Below are 7,913 nucleotides of genomic sequence, written 5' to 3'. Positions count from 1 at the left end.
AAAGTATAATTATTTGGTAGCCATTCCGGGAACGTTCTGACCGCATTCGAAATGAGTTTGTATTGCATTCGAGGCACTTTCCGACCATCAGACTTAGGGCAGCAATCGAACCGCGCTCGTGCGGCATTCGAAGTGCTTTCTAAAAATTCTGACCGCATTCTAACAGCATTCTGAATATTCCTACAGCGTTCCAAGTACATTCGAGCAGCATTCGAGAGCTAATTCATTCGGAATGTGCAAGAATGATTCGAGAAGAGTTCGAAGTGCATTCCAAGTATTCGAACAGCATTCCCTACCAAGCTGTTAGAATTTAAATTTTTTTTCCGAATGTGGTGCGAATTTTGAAAATCCTTGATTCCGGCTGGCTCTGCTTGATTCATGCTGATTCCGAATTAGTGTGACGGGGGTATCACAGAACTATGTTTTCAGTTTAACGGTGCACCACGTATTCTTTCATAGGTATATTTTTGTGGCCCTGTAAAGGGTCTATCCACTCTCAACGCTTTGGCAACCATGTTCTTGCTGTTTTAAAGAGAAAAACGGCAAAAACATGCTTGCCGAAACGTCTAGAGTGGTAGGCCCTTTTCAGGGCCACATACATACAAGTACCCACGAAAAACCATCCAACGTTCTACCGGAACAAACAGAATGTCCTAGATAAGATAGATTATAGATTATTGCTGTTAATAGAGCATGGCGGAATGCCTGAATGATCAGATATAACTCGTTTGTAAATTTGCTAGCTTTAATAAATCTGGGCATATACCCAACGGAATAGAGAGATTGAATAATGACATAAAGGATTGGTTATAAAATAAATAATCTGCTTAAGCAACGAACAACCTATGCTTTCAAAACCTTGAGATTATCTCAATGCAAAAGTCGATCCCATTTAATTTGTGCTGAGCGGTGTGTGTGATCGGTACGCGAAGAAAAACTCTTGATTATTAATCCCACCATCCAACTCGCCACAGTAGGACTTTTAAATGGTAAAAGATTATGACCAGAATCAGTGTTTTTGTGAAAATGCGTAAAAGTTCAATGTCCATCAGTTTTTTTTTTCTTTCATGCGATTTCACTAAAACCTTTGTTTTCACTGATACCTACTCTTTATGACAAAGCAAACTTCAAGAAGGAGTCCCCCTACCCGCGGGAAGGCTCAACAGAGCAATCGGAGAGACACTCATGTTTCATTATGCATTATCATTGGGCTAAGCTTATTTGCAAATCAATGAGACTTCCATTTTTCTATTTCTTGACATATTCTAGTTTTCAGGAAGCCTCTTATAGGCAACACTATAATAGGCAGCTCTGATTTGGTACAATAATGTTGTGTTGTGGGTATAGGTGGAATATATTTAAGAGTTTGATCGGAAAACAAGTAAACTTCATAGTTTTGATTCGAGATATTACTTACTTTTAAATGTTTAAGGATGGCGATAACACATTTCCTATGCAGGCAGTGGAGTCAGCATCCTATGAACCTTAAAATAAGTCATTCGCGTGATTTAAAATGTGTAGCTAGATGTTGGCTTAAAATGGTGTGCAATTTCTTAGTTATCAAATATATCTGTTGATGAAGAATTTTTGCAGGTATGAAGACTCAGTATTTTGCTTTAAACGGACGGGGGGAGGACAATCTTTAAATATTTTTTTTTTCTTGTATTTTTATGAATGTAGTTTATTCGTTGTTTATTCTTTGTTGTGTTTTGTATAGCTGTTATAATAATATACTGTTCTTCCATTACTTGATGTTAATGTTTTTGTGTGTTTTTTTGTGTGTATTTTGTTTTGCATTTGTTTTTGTTTTTGTTTTGTTTTGTTTTGTTTTTGTTTTTTTGTCGGCACGTACCAGCTGAACAACAACCACTGGCTGAAGCAAGCCCTGGACTAAACTGAATTGAACTGAAATTGATGTTATCTACGTATTAAAACGCCTCGAGATATTGAAAGATAAATTTGCTTGACTGACTGGGCTCTACACGAATCTTCTACCACAGTCATGAAAGAGGAGTCTATGTTCTCTTGTTTTTCTTCCTCCCTGTATAAAAATATAAAACAGTTTGTACCTCCTTGGGTTTATCTTATAAAAGGGTTGACAATGTAGAGAAATATCAAGTATCCCTGCTATGACTCGCAACCATCAATTTATCTAAAAAGATGTTATCAATTATATCATAAAGTTCGAAAAAACGATATCGCACACTTGCAGTTACTAGTGATATCATGCCCGTAAAACTCACTGTCGTTCAAAACATTTCTTTCCCCTATACATGTAGTACTATATCTTGCCTTCATCCTAGCAGACAAAATGTATCTGCTGATATATCCATCTAATACTCACTACAGAAAAAAGGCAAACAAACATAGAAACAATCAATCAAAAATTAACCAAGAATGGAAAAAAACAGAAACGTAGAGTAATCAAGATAACATTTACATGATTTTGATATTAGACCAATATAATATCTATTGAGTGCTTTGAACTGTAAAGCAACATAACTATATGTGAATAAAATAATAATAGTTAATGACATTGATTGCCAACTCAGAAATACGAATAACGTATATATTCGGGGAAAATAATAGCAAATATATCAAACAATTTGATCATAGTATACAGTTATGTTGAATGTGCATACAACTGACAATAATGATAGCACGGCCTGCATGAAGGTTAGTATCGGTCTTATACCTAAAGTCCATTTTCGTGTTTTGTTTTGTTTTTGTTTTGTTTTGGTTTTGTTTGTTTTTTTACTAAAAGAAGAACACAAACACGCAAATTTACCCTTCAAATATTTGTAGTAAAAAGAAATGACTCAAAGCTTAAATATATAAAACATAGTCATTTTAAGGAGTGCTTAAAGGGATCGTATAGTTTTGGTTTAGACCTAATTTCAGGTTTCTAACATTTTTTGGTGAGATAATGAGAAACCTCTTATGAAATATGAAAGAGCATGTAATTCTATGAAGAATTCAACTTTATTTGATAAAGATTGGTTTTGAAATGGCTGAGATATCAAAAAAAAAAAGAAAAAAAGAGAGAGCCATTTAATAAAGTGTGGGACCCATTCTTTACTACGATTGCTTTGTTTTACTTTGTTTTTGGATGTTTCAGTCATTCCAAACCCGATTTTCATCAAATAAACTTTGAATTGCTCTTAAAATGGTATGCTCTGTGCTATATCATAAGTGTTTTCGTGGTATCTCGCAAAAAGTTAAAAGCCCAATTCTCATCTCCACCAATACTGTACCATCCCCTTAACTCACAAATATGCACACTTATCAGAATCCCATGAGCTGTATATTCTGGCCTTTTGTTTGATGTCACTGGGAGGGAAGCCCTGCCGTGTTTTGCTCGAACAATTCTCTTCTCCAGTAAATGGAGACGAGATCATAATTCCCAGGTAGCTCCCCACACCTCCAGTCCATAAGAAATATGTGGTAAGAGTAATGAATTCTACCGTAAAACCAGAGTTCTGTATCATGAAAATGTTCACTTCTACACAATTATTGTATAGCCCAACATGTTCTTTATAGTGTGTGTTTAAAACTTATATTTGTGGAAAACGTCCAGTGTAACAAATAATGTTGAAGTTTCTTCTTTGATAACTGCCTCCCTTATTCAAATACTTCTATTCATTTTGACTCTTCAATGATTTCTTTCCAAATATCGCACATTTATTTTAGATGAATTAATAGCTTGTTACTATCATCTCATTAGCATTTCTCAAATTTTCGTTTGTCAACGGTACTAATAATTCAATATTTTCACCAGTTGATCCATCAAGAGAGTATATGGAAAGACTTCAATCATCCTCAGTCGAACAAGCAGAAATCACAATAGTATAAAACAAAAATAACAGAATGAGCTAAACACAAACATTTGACAGTATACCAGAACAAAGATCCTATTTCAGCGATTCTTTACGATGTTGCTTTACATTTATTTAATCTGCATAAATCACAGAGAAATTTGCAACAGTGTGCTACCTTCAGAGAAGCAGGAACTTTGTAACTTTATAAATAGAAGCTGTCATAACGTTATAGCAGGTTTAGCACATTCTGAAACTGAAGTAGATAATGAATAGTGGAGGACTCATGTTGTATAGATTCGTGTATATTATATCTACATTATGATAGATTCAGGATTCAAGATTCTAATTTATTTTCACTTACATCAAATAGAAATAAAATATATACAATGTATAAGCAGAACATGAATTAACAAAGTATATGTGAAAATGAATAACAAATGAAGAAAACACAATTGTGTGTGTGTGTGTGTGTGTGTGTGTGTGGTCTTATTTTTAATACAACATAGTTTCTAGTTGTCTGGATTACATATGTATATGGTACAATTAAGGATGGGAATGGAAATGAAGGGTCCCACTAAAAAGCAAAGCTTGTACAGTATGGGACCATCAGAAAATATATTAGACAGCGAATGATGAAGTAAGCTACAGACCGATATAAAACAAAATCAAACGAACCAATGTCAACTGACATGAAATCAAATTGGGAAGAAAAGAAAAGATACTACAGCACGTGTCAACGTGGACGCAAGCAAACTGGATTTCGTGATGTAAGAGTAATGATAAAATACAACCTGGATTGAATATATATTGCCCAAAAAAAAAATGTACGTAATTATACCGGTAAGAATGCAGAAGAACGGACATAGGATAAAAGGAGAGAATAGACACAACGATACATACGGTACAATAAGGGGAACATCAAAGGAGGACTTGTGTTTTTAACAGATTTTTTTTCCTCCAATAAAAAAAGAAATGAATACATAATTGTTTGATGTTTAAAGAAATGATGACTTGAATGAGATGATGAAACGAACTTAATTCGGTTGTATGGTATAAGATTTCAATAGAAACAATAATGATTTGTTCTTGAAAGAATCCAAAGTTTGAGCGGTTATAATATTGTTATAAAGTGAGTTTCAGTACTTTCGCCCATCGTATATAGATGAATGTGTTCTGAGCCAGCAAAGTTCTCAAAATGGCAAATGGAAATCATTCAATCGCCTTGTTGGATAATTATTGTGAATGGATTGATTTCTTCGAAACATTGTAGCATAATAATAAGTAGAACGTAACACGGAATATACGACTATCACGACGCACGAGGTCGGTATGAAAAATAATTTCGTACGACGTTGTATACTGTTATATGGATCAAATTCCGCTTAATGTCTTATACGAAATCTTTGAAGCGTGAATCTGGCATAAAAACAATCTCTTCTAATCTCTTTGTACTTATCGAAACATAGAAAATACCATTTACTTTTCAATTGTTACTTAATACTGTCATACATCAATATTGAAGTACAATATACATTTGATACAAAGTTGACACTAACCAGCATTGTTACATAATATGTATCTCCTTATTGTTTGCGACGCCTAGAAAGTTCGGTATATGCAGCAATTAAGTTTGTAATGAACAGCTAGGGAACGATAGACAGCACACTGCTGTCGGAGAGGAAAACGTTGTTACAAGGACGATTTGCGAGTTACTAAAAACTCCGGAATATCATGTGGACCGGTGCATCCTGGCTTGATAAAGATAAAGATATAGAAATATATATTATAAAGAGAGAGAGAGAGAGACAAAGTTTCATCTCAGTGAAAGAAAAAAAATGTACACAATTTTATCTCTCCCAGAAAAACCGGCGTGTGTGTGTGTGTGTGGGGGGGGGGGGGGGGGTGGAGTAAAATGTTCACTGTTCGTGCGCAGCTTCCCTGCAGCACTCCCCTGCGCTGATGCTGGCCTGGGAATCTTGCGGGAATGGCTGCCGAGGAATTCATGTTACCATTATATAAAACAAATAATGCAAAATTTCCAATGCCAAATTTCAAATTTCCAAGTGTTCCAAAGTTAATATAGGGAGGATAGTTAGTACTTATCTCCTGCAACGTGTATCTATTTGTCTAATAATTGACATTACAATTCAATGGCATAAGCAAGATTATCCACCCTCCGTAACTTTTGAATAGTCCAAGGTTTCTATCTGGTGGATAATTCTTATTAACGTATAGGGAAGTGTGTCACCGTCACCATTTTGCCCCCCCCCCCCCCCCACTTTTTTCTCTTCTTCTTTTTTTTTTTTTTTACCCCGGACGTGGCACTAGAGATAGAATGAAACCCGGAAGTGGGCCCCCACTTTTGAAAACGTGGCGCCGGCGGTGGAGTAAGGAAAGGAGATTCTCAAGGAATAACTAAAGGAAAAAGCTGGACTTTTCGGCCGTGTTGACTTATGGCCACTGAACACTACACGACTTTGCCACGATTTATCGGTCGTATCATACCTAACCTTACAACCGGAAGTGTGACGTCACCAGCCTTGCCAGTTTCCAGTCGTGCGACTGGGTCGTAGTGCCAGTCGTAGAGATATGACATGTCGAATTTTCACGGCCGGTCGTGGGCTTTCAGCCAATCAGGCTACAGTATTAATATCGAAGCCACTAGAAAGATCGTAAGCCCAACTGAGTAACCTGATCGTATAGTATGCAGTGTCAAGTCGTGCGACGGGTCGTGTGACCCGCTCTGATGTATCGTAGGCCTTTAGTGTGCGGTGGACTTTAGGCTAGTTGTCGACCTAGGTGATGTCAACTTATGGTTAAAATCTTATCATACAAAAAGTTTCTTGCAAATACTGCAATTTTATGTGATTTGATAAAAGAAAAGCTTAAGGAGCCAGCAGTCTAATATCATTATGTTCTTACACCTTTTATTTGAGAGTGGTATTTTTACGATTTGAAACTTCTGAATCATGCATATACATGTAGGTCGATATCACTATTATTATATTATAAGTGAGTGAGCACTCGAGAAAATGATGTATTCAAAGCCTTAAAAACTTTATACAATCACATTTCTTTTTGTTTCTTCTTCCATATTTCATTCTTTTTGACTATGGGGGGGGGGGGGATATTTGTACAGGTCATCCCCCCCCCCTCCTTCAAGTGTGAGTGCAGGGTGCTTCCCTATCTCCGCCCCCCACCCCCCATTTACGTCCCTACAAAATAATCAATGTGAATGAAAGGACAGAGATGTCAACATAAGTTACAAAAGAGTAGGGTACACTGAAACTTTCATAAAATTTAAAGAAGTGAAAGATTTGAGTTTTAACTAATTTGGGGGATGGAGATATGGGACTCGCTATTAAGAGCAAAGCTTGTATATTGTGGGCCCCCACCTGACCAGTTACAATGTACACACAAAAAGGAAAGTAAATGTGTGGTCAGCAAAATGGAGTACATATTGCTTAGTCATTGACCAAGATAAACATAAAGTCATATTTAGGCCTCTATTATGCTGCTTAGGGGGTTGATTGAACTATTCTATGAAATATATCAGTAACGAAGACCGGTAAGATCTGTTGTTGTTGGGGTTTTTTTTCTGCACACATAAACTGACCTACTTCACAGTAATATAAATCTATTTTCATCAATTTATCCTCAAAGAATACTGGGTCTGCATGATATGCTATACAAATGTTAGATATGATGTAAAGTGCTCCTCTCCATCTAGCAGATGAGTGTTGTACCAACCAACAAGCCATAATATAAACATGTGCATACAGTGCCGTTTTGCCTTTGCAAACTCCTCCTATGTTTAATCCATATTCAAACTGATTATAAAGAAACATTACACACAAAGAATAGTAATTTTTCACCACAAAAACAATGAAATAAAGGATAAAGTTTCATTTAGGGTTCAGATACGGGGGGGGGGGGGGGGGGGAGTGAAATGGGCCACTATCACTTATGATATGTAGTGATAATATGAGGTGATTATGTAAAGAGTATGATAATATCCTCATGTCTACAACCAAACAACAAACATAGAACAAAAACAAACCAAGAAACAGCTAGAAACGACCCCACAGACTTGTT

This window comes from Diadema setosum, chromosome 4 (assembly GCF_964275005.1).
Source record: "Diadema setosum chromosome 4, eeDiaSeto1, whole genome shotgun sequence".
NCBI classification, from domain to species: Eukaryota; Metazoa; Echinodermata; class Echinoidea; order Diadematoida; family Diadematidae; genus Diadema; species Diadema setosum.
This window is presented reverse-complemented; position numbering follows the sequence as displayed.